The 19,269-nt window shown below is 33.6% G+C and overlaps 1 protein-coding gene across 3 annotated transcripts in view; it reads right to left on the reverse strand.

Annotated features, from left to right (window-relative positions):
* The window catches only part of LOC106883440 (adenomatous polyposis coli homolog), a 188,253-nt gene that overhangs the window by 58,110 nt on the left and 110,874 nt on the right, over positions 1-19,269 (reverse strand). For all 3 annotated transcript variants that reach the window (XM_052967125.1, XM_052967124.1, XM_014934452.2), the window contains one exon: positions 4,615-4,666. The gene's annotated coding sequence lies outside the window, so the exon portion shown is untranslated. The remainder of the gene's footprint in view (positions 1-4,614; positions 4,667-19,269) is intronic.

Consider the following 19,269-nt stretch of genomic DNA (forward strand, 5'->3'; position numbering starts at 1 on the left):
CCATATATCATTGATACTCCAGATCATTGTGAGTCAATGTACTTGCTTTCTTCTCTAACGAACCAGTTACCACTTTTGAAATATACCAAAATAAAATTAATTTATGTCACTTACAGCACAGAACAAATTGTGAAGAAAATGGCCTTGAACTCCTGCTCAAATAGCTCAGCTTGCTTTATCATGAGTGTTTCTAGCTAAATTGAATATTGTGTCAGCTATCATGTTACCCAATTATGTTGATAGATAATTAATTTAAACCAACAGATAAATCTAAAATACACAAGCTAAGTAATTAAAGGATGTTATGTAATCTATGTTAAGTGGATAATCCCCATTAACTTGAAGGATAATAATGCATGGAACATCTTACCATTTTTTTTTTCCTTTTTGTTATTCAATGTTTCATGTTGAGTGAACAGAATTAAGAATTCAATAAGAAAAAAATCTCAGTTAACATCAAAAACTTTTGATTTAACTCAGTTTTGGATACACTGATTTGACCAAACAATAAACCAATGTAATAATGAACCCTATCTACATGGTTGATTGCCTCGCTAGAAATAGCACCTTATACTATGTAGTCATAGATAAATAAGGAAAGGAAAGAGAGGAAACACTTTTGATCATAGATTTGTTTAATTAGAGCTGACCTGGCTTTTAAACTCTAATGACAACAAAAGCAACTAATGAAATCATGTATTTGATGTACTTATGTGTTATGTAAGGAGATAAGCAAACAATTAGTGAAGCATTTAGAGTAAAGACTGAATTGAAATACAAAACTGAAAGACATCCAAACATTAGTCATTGTTTTCTTGTTGGCAAACACTATTGTTTTGGCTGTCTGGTCAGACTATGTACTTCACTCTTTTGGTTAGTTTGGCTACATGATATTTTATAGGTCAATATGAAGAGTTAAAAAAACAAGAAAACCACAACAATACAAATAAACAGCAGTAATCCAATCTTCTTAGTGAGATAATTAAAAAATAGACACTGCATAATGACTGTAGATTACATATATTGTGAGATACAACATACACACATTTGTTTTGGAAAGGAAGTTCATAAATTCTGATTTAAAAATATAGACAAACATTATTCATAAATTAAAACTAATTACATCAGTCTGTACGTGTGTATGTATACATAATACAAGCAGAGAAAGGCGGTCAGGCAGACACAACAACAGATTAAAAAGGTAGACATAAGAACAATGTGAAATTCAGCAACAAACCAACATACACACACAATCTGCAAGTTGCTATCCAACCATGAACAAACTAATTCAAACACACTCTCTCATCAAGAACTTTAGTATGTTATAAAAACCAAAAATAGATTATAGAATATCTTATCAATGATTGTATTCATCACTTTTAGCACTGAACAATGTATCAGAGTAAGAGATAGGTGCTTTCACTTCTCTCAAATACATGTCTACATGAAAGAATGCTTGTATCTTTGTACTTGTCGATCAAAGCTCCAACCAAAAGCCTATAACCAACGGATGGCTTCTCATAGTGTTTTGATCAAGGCTGTAATGTTATTATAGTTGAAATTAGATACGACTGGATAATTGATTGGTTTCATATTTAAATAGGGTTAGTTTTCAAAATAACAGAATTAATGTGTATTCAATAATGAAAAGCATTAATTTGTATTGATTCAGAATCAGAAAATTTATAAGGCTATTGTTTCAATTTGTTAGGAATGAAAATGTAATTATACAATTCATATACAAATTAAATATCTTTTATATATTTTACTTGTTTCAGTCATTAGACTGAGGCCATACTGGAGCACTGCCTTGAAAGGTTTTAAGTCAAACAAATTACACCCAGTACTTATTTTTTAAAGTCTGGTACTTATTCTATCAGTCACTATTGATAAACCTCTGTTATGGGGATGTAAACAAACCAACACCAGTTGTCAAGTAGTGGGGAGTGCACAGACAAACATACACACATATGCACAATAAGTTTCCATCTACCAAATTCACTTACATGACATTAGTCAGCCTGGTGTTACAGTTAAAGAACTATTACATTTCTACAAGTCATACATACCACATACTCCTATAGGGAACTTCCTTGTATCTTCTGGCATGAAACAATGTATGGCTTATCGCAATATATGTCTCTTTTAAATTATTTAAAGGATTATATCAGAAACTTTTTTTTATTACAACAGGAAGCAATAGCATTCCCAAGAAAATCAATAATAGCAACAGCGTTAATTTAATAAACAATTTTGAATAAAGCAAGAATCTTTGCAGGATTAACTAAACCCTATTGTGTGCCATCCAACCCATGCCATCATGGAAAGTGGATGTGAAATAATGGTATTCTACAGCACACATGCAGGCAGGAGTTTTGTTTCGGGCTAATACCTTACTTAAATTTAAGGTGGTAGTTGTTTTTATTGTTTAATCTCAAGTCAGCTTTGATCAGACTCAAGAGTCAAGTCATACTGGCCATGACCAGCCTGTCTTACTATGGTTAATTAGTACATAATTATTCATTATCATCATTTAACTTCCAAGTTCAATGCTGTCACAAGTTGGACAGTTTGATGGAAATTGATGGGCCAAAGGATTGTGTCCTATTCCAGAGTCTTTTTGGCATACTTTCTACAGCTGGATATCCTTCCTAATGCCAATCACTTTACAGTGTGTAGTGGGTGCCTTTTTTGTATCATCAACACTAGAGAGGTTATAAAGAGAAGAGAAGGATACAATCTAAGAGAAAAGGGCCAGAGCAAGCAAGTTTCTTGCTAAAGAAATTGGTGATGAGGTGTCAGAGTGAATCTTCAAGGTACTACAAAGTGAGTAGGAATACTCAGTTTTGAATAATCAACTGACAACAATATCAGCATTATAGCAATATCTCTAGCCACATGAACTTGACCAGAGAGGAAGATGCCTGTCTTTGACCCTTTCTAATGAGTTCACCACACCACTTCTTTTGCCATAGTCACTAAACAGAGAAAAACTGATTGCCCTTCCTTATCAACAATAATGGCAGTGACAAGAACAATTTTTAATATTGGCACAAAGACTCAAATGTGTGGATAGATGTACATAATTGGCACTTATTATGTAAACCTTGAAATATGAAACCAAAGTACCTCTTAGCAACAACTGAACTCTGGAAATTGAAAGTTATGAAATACATATGCAAATCATTTTGTATGTCATTATATCAATTCTGTTAATTCAAGGCTCTTTTATTGAAAATAATAATAATTACACAAACCAATTACATTTTTATAGCTTTATTTTTTTTCTGTTATAAATTAGTCAAATGTTTTTCTAAAACTTTCTAAAGCAACAACTGCTAGTCACATTTTGTTACCGGTTTTATTATTCTATTTAATTTATACCATGAATAGGTTATAGATAGACAGTAGGCAATAGTATATCTATAACCTTCCTACTAACTGTTTTGATATAGGCAGTCCTGGTGGAGCAGATACATGATCAAAGTCACTACAGCCATGATCAATCCTTCTTTTTGAATAATTACAAAACTACATTGTTTAATGTGTCTTTTCATTTGAAATAGTAAGGTGAGAGTTAATGGAAATTTGACTGCTATTTCTAGCAAATTGAAAAGTTGAGGCTCATTCATTGGCTCATCCTATTTAATTTGCTTGAACAATGCAGTGGAGAGAAGTTGGGACTGATGGAGAACAAAGAACAAAGCAGAACATAAGATCTGAAGAATATTATATGTGAGTGTTCCATTGAAACTGCATTACTAAACCAGCATTTTATGACATCTCTCATATAACAGAATGGTCGATTTTCTAAAGTATGACAGCTCCCCTCAACTACCACTGCAACCCATCCACTCAATGAATTCTCCCAAAACACATAAACTTAATGTATTTTGCTAAGCTCAAAGTGTCGATATATTTGATCAATAGCAGAGATAAATGGATACAAGCAACAAAAATGAAAGTAAATATAAAATATTTAATCTGACTGATCTTTTTAATAATAAATATCTGTTTGATATTTTCTTCCATGTAATATTAGAGTGTTGGCAAATATGCCATGAATGGAAATGTAACTGTCTTTAACACACCTAAACAGCACAACAGCGATTGCAATCACCATATATATATAAAACACACACACAGTTAAAAGCATTAAAACATAACATTGTCAAAACACTACTTTCTAAAATAGTTTGATAGTCTTATTAAAATGCAACAACAGAGTTAAAAAAATTCAGTGGGGAGGTCACAGTAGAATATGACATGGTTGTGATATGGCATATTTTTGTATTGATGTTATATTTCATTGCATACAAACAAAATCATATGCTTTTATAATATAAAACATTTTATAGTTTCAATTACTAAACAAAGCATAATTATACATTTACTTAAAGTACCTAGAAGTGGTTTATGTTGTTAAACACATGAAGTTTGAGGTACATCTAAATTTATTTAATGAAAGCATTTATTCACTGAAATTGCTCCAAAACTAATTAGAAATGAGTTGAAGTTAATGACTATATTTATGTGAACTAAATATGTGGAAAGAATGAATTTCAAATATACACATATACACAAATATACACAGAAAAAGATGAGTATATATACCTTATGGTAACCTTCCAAGACATCTAGAGGTCTCTAGAACTCGCTTCTGCAGCTGGTGTGGAAAAAGAAAACTTTATTATAAATAGCAATAAGCCATGAGAGTTTGAATATAAAGCAACTGGAACATAAAAAGATAACAAAACTAGTAAATTTGAAGAGACCTATTGAGTCAAGTAAAATCAAAAATCAAAATCAGAATCTCAATCAAATCAAAATGGAAATTGTAGTTGTGGCCAATGCCAGTGCCACCTGACTGGCTCCTGTGCTAATAGCACGCAATAAGCAGTATTCATGCATGGGTCATTGCCAGTGCCGCCTGACTGGCTCCCCGTGCTGGTGACACATAAAAAGGACCATCTGAACGTGGTCGATGCCAGCATACATACATACACATACAACTGAAAGGGTTCTTATTGAGATAATACAAAAGTAATTCCAGAGTACTTTACTAAGCGCTTATATTAAATTACATAACTTTTCCAGTGTCCAATAAAGTTTGTGGACCATCTCATCTGGTTTTTCATTTTTTTAAAAATGGAGATGAGAAACTCAGAGAGAAGCAACAGAGAGGAACCCTCATCCTCAAATAAATGAAAAACCCTACATATACTAAATACTTTTTCTGGTTCTTCGTAAATTCAAATGCTTATCCACTGTAAGCTACAAATCTCAGTCTCTCCACCATTTATACCATTTGTGTAACACATACACACATATACATGTTTGTTTCTTAAACAATACACAAAGTAAAAAGAAAAGAAATGAGCTATAATGGAGTGAATACATAAAACCACAGGTATTCTGACTAAAAGAGGTAGGTAGGTGTGTGTGTGTGTGTGTGTGTGTGTGTGTGTGTGTGTGTGTTTGTGTGCGTGCATGCGTGCGTGCGTGTGTGTGTGGTCTTTTATTGGCTTTAGTTTTTTAGAATTCCAACTGAGTATTCGGTAATAAGGAATGGGTATTTATTGTGCCTAGCTTGAGATGAAGGCCTGCATGTGTAAAATATCTGCATATGTTTCTCTGAGTTGAATTTCAGTATTTGTTTCAGCTGTTGGCAATATTTTTGGGAATGTTATCCTGGTGCGTATGGCCCACATATCAATGATAGTAAAGAGTGTTTGTTGAAAGGGTCTTGGCCACTGCATTAAGCAGATCAAATATATAAACAGTCTCCTGCACTGGTTGGAGTTTTTCATGAATTCTACTAGTATGCAGTTTTTCACATGTCTTGAGATTATTTTTCCTCTCATATAAAATATGATAGTAATGTATTATTTTAACAATCAGACTATCTCAACCAGTCATCTAATATGGTTTAATATTTAAAATTTTCCCATATATTTTCTATATATTTAGTCTATTTCATACTTCTGAGATATTTTTTTTTAAAGATGAATTATGCTCAACTTTGTGTTTCATTGCATTAATGTGTTGTAGTGAAACAGAAAAACTGCACAGACTGATGTCTTTTCCCTTGTGGAAAACATAGCATTACAAGTGAAACTGAAAACAGCAAGAATGGTGGGGAATTAGCATGGGAAGGGAGAGCAAGCAGCAAAGAAGGAACAAATAACTAGCAAGGAGGGAATACAATGAATTGAAAGAGATAACATTCCACAGTAAAAATCAGTATGGGAATAGGTTTAATGAATCATCACAGGGCAGTGATAGAGCAAGAAACATTAGGCTGCAATTTCAAAGAGGAACCACCAACACTACACTGTGTTTTGAAGATGTACAAAGACTTGAGTCCAGAGGTGAAACCAAATAATATTGAAAGATATGAAATGTGTTGATGAATTCATTCAGAAACACCATGCAAAGGAAAATATTGAAATCAAAAAGTAAATATATAAGAAAACATAAAAAGGAAATATATAATAAAAAAACTTCCTGTGTGGTGGATGAAAAGTATGAGTCAAGCATGAGAAAGAGTGAATGAGTGAGTGGGGGAGTGGGGAACAAATGAAAAATATTGAAAAAAATGATTTGTAATGAAATTAGAGAAAATTTATTGTTGATGACTCCTCAAAAGACGGAAAAAAAACCATTTAAATTTTGTTCACAAACATTTGATAACAAGTCACCCACTATCCTTCACTTTTCTCGCTTATCTAAATCATTATTTAAATGCTATCAGATGAATTGGGCTTAAAAAGCTTTCAACTGTGAATAACTTAGAACACATTGGTGGCTAAAGTGGTAATTAAATTGATAAGGAATGAAACACTTGTGTGGCAAACAGTTTAACTAAAGAGAATGACAAGACATAATTAAACAGATTTATCTGTTGCGATTCATATATTCAATTAGTTTTTAGAGTGGTGAACTGTTGTGTCCCCACGAAAATACTTCAATAGATAAAAGAAATACAAAACCAGATCTATTCAGCTTTTTAGTATGAAGGAGGCAAAGAAATAATAAAGAGAATGTCTTTAGAGGTTAATAACTTGTTGAACAGCAAGTTGTAACTTATTTAAGATTAAATTAAATTAAATTAAATTAAATATGGGTTTCTTTAAACTTGAAGTATGTTGTTGTTAAACCCTGGGTCTCAGATGAAAGAGACATGATTAAAAGTGTTCTAGACATGACCATCCCATCTTTTGTTGAAACACAATGTATCTAGAACCATATTTTCCAATAGGTCACTTTTTAAAACAAAAGGGTACAAATGGAGGGAAATTTGGCTTATTTGTAGCAGGTCGACTGACCACAGAGAAGCTCCTTTGTTGGCTTGAAAAAACAATGTTTATAGAAGGGACATAAATACTACAAAGCGTTTTATCTGATGCACTATTTTATGCATGAGCAAAATGTTTCGAGAAGCAGGCTACACTACTAAAATAATTCAAGGTCATTTTTTGTTAGGTGAACCATTCAGAAACTCCTGTGGGTGGCAGTTTGCCCCTGATTGTGATATCCTTTCTGCCAATTCATTGCAATGAATATTGACACTAGGTATAAACAAATTCCTTGTGTAGGCCTGAGACCAGAGATTTGTTGTGTTGCGCATGTCTGGCATTTTGGAATGAGTTCAAGCACTTTTAATTGGGAAATGATACAGAATTGTAAATTCAGTTTGCACAGAACTTAGTCATTCTACAACAAAATCTCACAACCTTCCACTTGACAAGGTTCTTCAAAAACTACAGGCACAACCATATTCCTCTATGGTTAAACAAATGAAATGAAATATTGTTTTTGACAAAAAAGATTAAATCTTGGTATTGAATTAATATTATACTGTTACTCTTTTACTTGTTTCAGTCATTTGACTACAGCCATGTTGGAACACTGCCTTTAGTCGAGCAAATTGACCCCAGGGGTTATTCTTTGTTATCTTAGTACTTATTCTATTGGTCTCTTTTGTTGAACGCAAAATTACGGGGATGTAAACACACCAACATCGGTTGTCAAGCGATGTGGGGGGGGGGGTGACAAACACAGACATATAAACATATGCACACACACACATAGATATCAAAAATATTCTGTCAATATTTTTTATAACCATTTAGTACAAGTAAAGAAAGAAAGCCATAACTCAAGTGGGCTCTTCCAGACTGGTGAAGATAATGCTGCTTATGTTTAGCTTGTGCTTCTTTATGTCACTGAATGTAGGGAAAAGGACAGAGGGTGAGTTCTGGGTGGGGAATTCTAGGGGGAAGCAATGAGGAAGAGCATTTAGCATAGGATTTGAAGGTAGGAAGTACAGAAGGGACAAGGGCAAGCAAATACTTCAAGTAGGTTTGGCCTGGGGTGGTTTGCAATTTGTTAGTTTAGAGGAAGCAAAACCATAGTAGTCGTTTGTAGTAGAGGAGACAGGCAGAAAACACAGCACATCAATAGTGAGCTGTAGTTGCAATAAGTGAAACAGCTGACATATACCTGCATTTGCACATACCTGTAAATGTATACCTGTATGTCAGTATGCATGTTTTGAAGGGAAACTCTGAGGGTGTGTGTGTGTGTGTGTGTGTGTGTGTGTGTGTGTGTGTGTGTGTGTGCACACGTGCTTTTTCTTCTCTTCTTTTTTGCATCTATAATCATAAAATTCACAATATTATGAGTCAAGCTGAATTTGACTCATAATATCTGAGTGAAGCTACTTTTAATATGATTTAATGTAAAAACCTCAAAGGAAAAAGAAAATTGTATGCACTAAATTTACTGAAATTACTTTGAGAAAACAACTTAAAAGATATTAAAAAAAAAAAAGATTAAGAAACTAAAACCAAAATATCTGTAATTTAATAAGATTTTAGAAGGAGAAACAGTTTATTGAAATAACTACTTGAATTTTATGAAGCCAAAAAGAATGAGGTAAAATATACAGTTTTAAACATTCTGAAACTATTGTTGTTTTTGTTATGTAGCTTCAGGTCAGACCTGATTGACAGTTCTATGGTATGTAGGTAAATGGTTAAACATTGAGGAGCCACCCACAGTGTTATTTTCCCAAATATAGTATATCTTCATCCAGCAGAGGAGAAATTTGCATAATCCAGCATACAGTAAAGAATTCTATGGGGTGCATCAAATCCCAGTGGAACACCATTCAAGAAATTTTAAGTGTTGTTGTTAGTGGTGGTAATGAAGGCGGCGTACTACTTTAAATGGGATTGTCTTCAGGTGAAATAATAAATAACAAGCTTAAGGAACATTAATGGCTTAGTCTTAATAGCAAACAGATTTCATACATTCTGTTTGTTCATTATTATCTCTTAACCAGAGAACAGAGTAATAAGTGCTGACACAAATGGGAAACAATGAGAGGTATGTTAAAGAGTGTAAGATAAAAGAATGAAGCATATTGTGTAACCTAGAATCAACCAATCAAACGAGGAGCTGCATATGACATTAATTATCATATGCTGCACCACTGTGATGGGTTAATTTATTCTTACAGACATCTATTACCATTCAACTTAACTAAATAGTACAGATTGTAAATATAGCTAGAAAATCAATAACAAAATTCTCTTCTACAATACAACTGTTCACATAAAAGAAACAGCCAAGATGTCTCAGGTTTTTACAAAAACCAAATACTTAAAAATGTTTAATAATAAAATAATAAAGGAAAATAATGAATATCTTCTGTTGGGAAAATGACAATGTAGACTAGTGTATTTTTGTATGTAAAATCTCACAAGATAATTTATATTGCAGCAAAGAGATTAGTTTAATTCAATTGATGAGATTATTTAGAAAATAGCTCCTACACATGTAATCCTCATTGGTGATAGCTGCAACATCCTTATCTTTTCCTAAGTTATGTCATTAATCAAGTAAATAACAAAACTAAAACTAAAATAGTTAAGTACAGCAAAATATACAAACTTATCTTTTACATCACTATATTTCTGAGATGAGTTATTATTACTAGAGATAAAAGATGACAATTTTAACTTAATCTCTTTTATGCTTGTATTTGTATAACATTTACATTAGCAAATTCTCTAAATATCATCAGGTTCCATAATAACTGTAAAATTCATTGTAGATTGTGAAAGATTTTCAACAATTTGTAGATGGCTGTATATGGGAGTCTAAAGGTACTCATCTCTCCCACTGCTCCTGCATGTCTCAGTTCTTGAGTCATTGATGTGGAAGCTAGAGGCGTTGCACAGAATGGTGTTTAAACAATGATACAAGAAGGCTATGTCAGCATATGGGTCAATGACACATTATGATATTGAACACCATAGAAATCAAAGTAGTAACAGAATAAAATGGCAGGTTGCAACTCAGCAACTAGAGAGGCATGTTCATGCCAGCCAATGAAGTGGTCACTGAACTGAAGCAACATTGCAATCAAGGTGGCCAGTCTCTCTCTGAAATGGGCTTAGAGGAATGCCATTGATACATGAAAGGTTGGGGGACAATGAACAAACACATCACTTCTGTTATTTACTACTACTTGGCCATTGTCCCTTCTCCAGTTTCTACCTGACAAGGCTGAAGTATCTGCTGCTAACACTTTCTCAAGCCCAGGGAAGGTAGTACAGTGGTCTTCATGGTGGTAGCCGATAGCTGGATCCATCTTATATGCAACAACATCCAAGAAATTCATGATTTTTGTGTATACTGATGTGAGAAATTAGTATCTAAAGTTGAAGTTACAGTTCCTTAGGTATAAGGATTAGTTATAGGAAGAACTTGCTTTAAATATATTGTTCTTTCAGTGTTCTTTGTAACCAATCTTAAGAATCGTAATGACAGACTGGGCAAAATGCCAGCCTCTTAATTGAAGAATTGCAAGCCTGTACCCAACTGCAGGAACTGGGCCATGTATTAAGTAAAGCAAAGAACATCATGTTTTATATATCTACACACACACACACACACACACACATATACACAACATATGTCACACATACATACACACAACATTGTAAAAATAATTTTTTACATTCTCTTATATTTAAAAAATGTAATTTGAATACTGAATGGATTAATCACAGCCACAGACGAGGAAAATACAATTATCTCAATTTTAGTAGAACATAAATATGAATACTTTAGACTCACAGAGAAATGTGAAATATTTGGTACCAATTTTTCTTCTTTTTTTGTCACAAGACCTTAAATGTTTAGGGGCAGGAAATATAGTATTGTGACATCTAAGAGCATTAGTACTTTTAGTAAAGTAAAATAGCTTTAAGTGAAAATTGAAACCATATGATGGCCCCCAGCTACCTGAGAGACTACTGCTTCATCTATGATGTCTGCCACAAACTTTGGTAGCTATAGAGCTTGAAGTAATGTTTAGATTAACTATGCCAAAGTTATTGACTAGATACGGTGTAGAACTGCAGCTAACTTAGTTTTCTTTCCACTTTAGCAAGTATGGTTTGGGTAGAATTCCAAAAAAGAGGGGAATGGTAAAAGAAAGCAAAAGAGAGAGAATGGAAGAGAAGCAAAAAAAAAAACTTGTAAAGATTATATATATATCAACAGTTTAGAAAGAATTTTATTAGAAAGAGGAATTAATTTCTTTGAGAAATAGGATTATAAACATTTTTTATATACTTTAAATGCTGGAATTCTATGCAATAATAATAATAATAATAATAATAATGGTTTCAAATTTTGGCACAAAGCCTGCATTGACCCCAGTGTTCTACTGGTATTTATTTTATTGACCCTGAAAGAATGAAAGGCAAAATGAACCTTGGAGGAATTTTAACTCAGGACATAATTCTGGAAGAAATGCTGCTAAGGATTTTTTTCTGGCATGGTAACGATTCTGACAGTTTGCCACCTTAATAACAATGATGATAATTCTTTCTACTATAGATACATGGCCCAAAATTTTAGGTGAGAGGACTAGTTGATTACATCAACTCCAATGTTTAAATAGTACTTATATTTTTTATTGACTCTGAAAGGATGAAAGGCAAAGTTGACGGAATGCCACTAAGCAATTTTTCTCAGCATGATAACAAGGCCAGCAATTTGGGGGGAGGGGTGGGCTAAGTCGATTGCATTAGCCCCAGTGCTCAACTTGCCACCTTAATAATGATAATAATAATAATAATAATAATAATAATACACTGATCTTAGTTACAGTTAAATAAATGCTTTACTTCCTTCTATTTATGTGATAAGGTTTCTTTCTGAACTATGGAAACAAAGAAAGAAATTGATATTGTAAGACCTAAATTATATTAAGTTGTTATTTTGGAAAAAGTATTTTGATGGAAGATGAATAGCGAAATAGGTTAAATAGCATAATGTAAGAGAACCAAAGGATTTTAATTTTCTTTTGTAGGTGGATAGATGGAGGACAAAGTGAGAGAACGAGGGCTTGTTTTGCTTTTAGGTATTAAACAATAAATAGCTATGAGTTGTATATTAGTTTATTTACTTAAGAGATAAAATTGAGGAGAATTAAACAGGGATTAGAATCTGGTTAAAAACAGGTCAATTTGTTACTAATGTAAGGCTTTTTAAAACAGACAAGCAGACAAAAAACAAAAAGAATATTTTACTTGCGTTTCAAGTTTTATGAATGATTCATATAAGCAAGAATTCAAAACAGTAGAAAGCTAACTGTATATGTTAAGTTGCTTAAGATGCTTGAAGGAAAATATCACACACTTTTTTTTTTTAATATTTTAGTTAAAAATAAAATGAATAGATAAGTTTGAGATTGTCAGGGTGCATGTTTTTTGAGTTCTACTTAAAATTATTACTGACTGTGATATGAAGGAAACAGGGTAAAGGGGTTTTTGTTTCTGTTTTATATTTTAACAAACTTTTTTTTTTTTATTCCACAGCTGTCAGTAAGATGTACAAAAAATTAAAATTGAAACACTGCCAACTACAGAAAACCTATCTCTGAAAACCTAAGGAATCAGTTTTATCCTAAGCAATGAAATTCCTGAATATGATGTTTATAGTTTCCTGGGATGGCAAAAGGGATAACTGTAATGTAGAGCAACCTATTGTAGATGTAGCTGCTCTATGCTTGACTGTTTGCAAATATCTCTTATGTTACTAGTTCTAAGAGTAGCAAAATGGTGAGAAGATTTTGGTTAAAGAGTGCATATCTTTGGAATCCTACTTAATTCCTGAATTCATACAATTAGACTATGCTTATGTTTACCTTTCCTCTTTGTATGAAATTATGTAGTAGCTTTGAGTCAAACAATAAGTTTGTCAGTATAAAGACTATCACGTTAAAGTTTGAAAGAAAGCCAGTGTTGTTGGTCTGATGTTTGTTTTTCAGTGTTGTAAGAAATCACAATATTTCCCAGTTTGCTATAATATTAAAATGTTGTTGTTACTGTTATTTTAGCTACAGGGCTGCTGAATTCCAGAGAGAAGCAGAATGAATTGGCACACTCTACAGCATAGCTTCCTAAAGTGGGCGATATCACCCACCAGTGGGCTATGGGTGAATTTCTAGAAAATGGTGGGAGACAATGAATTTTTAGAAATTAAGTCTGCATTTACTGATATCTAGGCATGATATCTGTTTGTTTCAGTGTACCTAGGTTAGCAAATGTGTTCCTTTACTACTTGTTAGCAGAAAGGACACACAACTGTAGAATAAATTGCTCAAACAATATACAAAATGTGCAACTTTACAAAAGTAATTCCTACCCATACAAAAAAAGGAAAAAAAAAAACAGATATAAAACAGCAAAAGAAAAAGAAAACAAGGGAACCTTTCCAAGTTCCTAAACTGTGACAATACTATAATGGTTTCAGACTTAGGCTCAAGGCTAGCAGTTTTAAGGAGAAGAGTTTAGTTAATACCATCAACTCCAACCATAACTTGTACTTTATTGACCTTGAAAGGATGAAAAGTCAATAAAGTACCTTGGCAGGATTTGAACTCAAAATGTAAAGACTTAGAAGTGGCAGTACTAGAGTAGTACAAATTAATTACTGAGCTCCTATGTGATAACAAGATGTGCTTAAAATAGCAGCCGAGTTTCCTTCAAATCACACATGCTATCTTAAAAAAGGGAACATATGAAGGATAATATAGTCCCAGATGCATTATCAAAAATTAAGATTGGTTAGTCATGGCCAGAATGTTATTGGTTCTCATTATGCTTGACCATGGTTGATTGAGTTCATTACTACTGCACTATAGTGTTTTTATACTATAATAGAGACAAATGCCTTGGCATTCTTTATTAAAAACTGTATCTTCAGTCACTAAATAAAATGAAATTGGGGCTATACTTGAGTTTTTTTTATACATATTCTATTTCTATCTCACAGCTTCAGTGGGTTAACCCTTTCGTTACTGTATTTATTTTGAGATGCTCTGTGTTTCTTTCAATTACTTTAAATATAACAAAGAATTTAGTAAAATAACTTAGTTACCATTCAGCTGGTGTTAAGAACATAAATTGTGATTAAGGTTTGGTGGAAGATTTTAATTCAAAACTTACGGAAACAAGACATTTGTACTCAGAGCCAGAGCTGGTTTCAGCCAGGTGTTGGTAACAAAAGGGTTAAGTTAGCTTGGTTCTGAATGAGTTCTGGGTTCAGTCTCACTGTATGGCACTTTGGCAAGTGCCTTCTACTATAGCCCCAAACCAACCAAAATCTTGTGAGCATATTTGGTAAACAAAATCTTTAAAAAAAAGCCATCCTCTGTGTGTGTGTGTGTGTGTGTGTGTGTGTGTGTGTGTGTGTGTGTGTGTGTGTGTGTGTGTGCGTGCGTGCACACACATATGCCTTCATGCTTGTGTTTGAACCCACCTCCACTGTTTGACAAACGGCGTTGGTTTGTTTACAACCCTGCAACTTAGAAGTTCAGTAAAAAGAAACCTGAAGAATAAGTAGCAGGTTTGAAAAAAAAAAAGTACTGGAGTTGATTTGTTTGACTAAACCCTTGAAAGCAATAACCCGATATAGCTGTAGACCAATGACTGAAACAAGTAAAAGATAAAAGATGCCAGAACTATATTATTGTAGTTATTATTGTAGTGTAGTAAGTATTAGCATATTTAATTCAGGGAAGGAATACAAAAAAAGAAAGAAAAAAAGAAAAGAAAAGAGAAAAAGAAATTAATTAGAAAATAAAAATTACATACTATAATGGTTTGAATCATATATGAGTTAAAGCAATCTGTACACACACACACACAAACTTCCCAATTAGAGAGTTTTGCTTAGTCATCTCGACAGAAAAAAACTAATTCCAGAAATACTATATCATTCTCTCTCTTTCTTTCACTTTTCTTTCCCCACTCTCACAGACTCTATTGGTGAACACTGTTCCCACAGTATACTAAAACTGTTTAATAAGCAGTGGACCACTTACTAAATTTAAGCTGGTACATACTTTAACAGTTTAACAACCAATTGAATAAATAAATTAATAAATAAAAAAATGCAATAAATAAAAATCAAAATCAAAGAAAATAAAGCATCATAAGATTTCTCCTTACCAAAACAGCTGTTTCTTTTCTTTTTTAATTGCTTTTTTATTTTCTTTAAATATTTAAGAAGGTAGTGCTCATGACCCATCACAGGGCTTCCAAGACTGGTGGGAGAGGAGGGAGAAAGGTATTCCCAAACCAGAAACCTGGCTCAAATGCTTACAATAAAGTGGACTCTATTAAACGTACACAGGATGCTAGGTGATGATGTTAAACAAGTCAACAGATTAAGTTTACTATCCAAGTAGGCCATGACAGGATCTGAACTCAGAATGTAAAGAGCCAGAACAAATACTGCAAGGTATCCAGCCTCGTTTTCTTAGTTCCACCAATCTGTTGCTTTGGATTGGCATTTTATTATGACCCTAAAAGATTGAGAGGCAAAGTGGAATAAATATCACAAAACATTCTGCCCAGTGCTCTAATGACTCTGAAGGTGATAGATATACATTGTTGGCACTCCGTCGCTTACGACATCGAGGGTTCCAGTTGATCCGATCAACGGAACAGCCTGCTCGTGAAATTAACGTGCAAATAGCTGAGCACTCCACAGACACGTGTACCCTTAACGTAGTTCTCGGGGATATTCAGCGTGACACAGTGTGACAAGGCTGACCCTTTGAATTACAGGCACAACAGAAACAGGAAGTAAGAGTGAGAGAAAGTTGTGGTGAAAGAGTACAGCAGGGTTCACCACCACCCCCTGCCAGAACCTCGTGGAGCTTTTAGGTGTTTTCACTCAATGAACACTCACAACGCCCAGTCTGGGAATCGAAACCGCGATCCTAGGATCGCGAGTCCGCTGCCCTAACCACTGGGCCATTGCACCTCCGATAGATATACATAGATTGGAACAAAACATATAGTTCTATTTTCAGATCTTGTAGAAATTAAAATTAATCTATCAAACTAATTCAATGTTGCTGAGATTTCTTTGTTTTTTAAAGAAACTGAAGAATCAGTAATTTAAGCAGTCTTTATATAATCTATGTGTGTGCACATGCATAAATGAGGGTCAACTGGTCCTCAGATGAATAATCAGCAAAACATGAAATATCCCAGGACAATCTCCTTTATTTTATTTTCAGTGTGCAAAGAGAATAACAAAATGTATTTACACCTGTTTAAAGTTTCACAGTGAAGGCTTAAAAACTTTAGTTTCAACTATTTTATATTTATCCTAGGCTTCCTAATACATGCTGTGTTGTGCATAAATACTTATTATACAGATGATAGGTGCACAGTATGCAGATTAATCTAGCTGTTACAGGTAAGTTGTGATTTGTGTTTGATTAAAATATAGTGATTGCTATAAGTTCCCTTTGTAATTAGAAGGTTGTGTATGGGAGGAGTGCTTTATTCCATGTTTTTGTACATCAAACCTTTGAATGAGAGACTGTTTAAAGGAGACAAAAACATTGTCACTGCCCTAGCAGAACCAATGTGAAGACACATATAGAGACAAACATGCAAAGTCAATATGGATATGCTAAGTCAATATCCAATCACAATGAAATTTAAAAACTCCAACACAACACATAATCCATATAATATAGAAGTCACACACAGAGTTTGAACTCCTAATCTTTGCCTAGATAAATAGACTAGCAAGTTAATCTCTCAGTCACTACCCCAGTTCTTGAATGAACCAAAACAGTTTAGGTATGCCTCAGATACTATAAAAATAGAATTAAGATGCTGCATTTTGAACTGTCCTGCTTAATACATTTACTGAACATTTGGAATTCTGTTTTCAAAGAAAATATTACTGCTTTATATGAGCAAGCTTTCTTTCAATATAGAAATCACATTTATGTGTGGTAAAAATGAGGAGCTAGTACCAGACTGAGAAATCAATAATATTCTACACCTAAATAATATAGTTATTTTACTGAAGCATTAAATATGAGGGAATGTAAATAGGAGAGAGAATGTAGTGTATGTGTGTGTGTGTGTGTGTACACATATGTGAGTATGCATGTGTTCATATGTGTGGTGTGGTGTTTATGAGGAAGGTGAAGTGTTTGCTTGGTGTACTTGTGCATGCATGTGACATGGGTTGAGTGTGTATACATAACAAGAGAGTGAAATTGGGGTAAATGGAAATACTATAAGTATGGCTTGTGTGTGCACGTGCATGTGTGCGTATTGTGTCTTCAATATAGAAACACAGACACAGGCATTGATTTCTTACAACGGCAGCTCCAATGAGCTTACGTGGCCATTCAGCTGCTCAGGTGAACAGGAGGTCAACCACAGCAATCCAGCAATAACAGCCTCTGTAAATCACTCAGGCTTTATATTAATTACAATACATTCAAAGTACTTAATCATATCAGTAGTGACTTAGCTATATTATTGTTATCAGTATTATTGTTGTTTCTCTCATTCTTGTATGCACATGATGGTGTATAATGACTTATTTATTAGAGCTTCATTATAAGAGATTGACATAATTGTACTTGATTCTACAGCTAAGAAGATAAAAACAATCTACTAATAATCAGTATAAACTGAAAGGCAAATTGGATTTATATGACTTAATTCTAAAACAGATAGAAAGTCAGTGCGAAAATTCATAAGAATATATCAGTTACTGTTGTTGTTTAGTCCCAAGTCAATGTGGTCTAGTGGACCTATAATCAAAGGTGAAAGCATGGCAGTGTGGGAGCGCAAGAGTGGTTGTCTTCTTATATTCATTTCTCAATCCTCTAGTTTGTACTTTGACCTATTATGAAGTACCACCTACTAAAGCTTTGTGAGTAGAATTACATACATGGAAACCATTCAGAAGCCAGCTGAGTGTGTAAGTGTGTATGTGTGAGGATGGATAGACAGAGACAAAGATAAATAAAAGCAATATAAGAGAATTGGAATACAGAATCTAACATATCATTTATAGCAGTAAAGATATATATTCACACAGTAAATACTTCAAATGAATGTGCAAACAAATGAACATAGACATTTAAATTTGCATGTTGAAACATGCATACAGGCATCATACCAGAACAGACTTAGCAACTGATATGGACATACAACCAATAATTAAACAGAAAGAGAAATGGATTACTTAACATTATTTTAACAAGCAACAACAGAATGTGAATGTAAAGTCAATACATGGAAAGCTGTGGAAGGGTGAAACTATTAGTAGTAATGTTTTTGAAAGAGTATCCAGGTGTGTGTGTGTGTGTGTGTGTGCGTGTGTGTGTGTGTGTGTGTGCATCTTTTGCCAATTTATGTCAATAGAGAATGCAAACAACATTAGGTAGAAATTTTTTAAAATCAGTATAAATTTATTAATGTATTGATTTCACACCAAGTTGTAGAGACTACCCAATCAGTCTAACTATAAGAGATACTGTGATGTAGTAATTGTCTCATAGCAGGTATGTAACCAATGATGCTATTATTTACCAAATGCACTCTCTGAGTGGTTGGCGTTAGGAAGGGCATCCAGCTGTAGAAACTCTGCCAAATTAGATTGGAGCCTGGTGTAGCCATCCGGTTGCACCAGTCCTCAGTCAAATCGTCCAACCCATGCTCGCATGGAAAGCGGACGTTAAACAATGATGATGATGATGATGATAAAGGCATTCAATCAATGTGCTCCTATCTGTCTATGACAACTTTATTCAATGTATCCCTTACTTTTTTAAATAGTAAGTTTTGATTTGAAAGAGATTCAGAATCCAGTGTTGTTTGCTAACTGATGAGGCATCAAATCGCAATGGAA

Source organism: Octopus bimaculoides, chromosome 4 (assembly GCF_001194135.2).
Source record: "Octopus bimaculoides isolate UCB-OBI-ISO-001 chromosome 4, ASM119413v2, whole genome shotgun sequence".
NCBI classification, from domain to species: domain Eukaryota; kingdom Metazoa; phylum Mollusca; class Cephalopoda; order Octopoda; family Octopodidae; genus Octopus; species Octopus bimaculoides.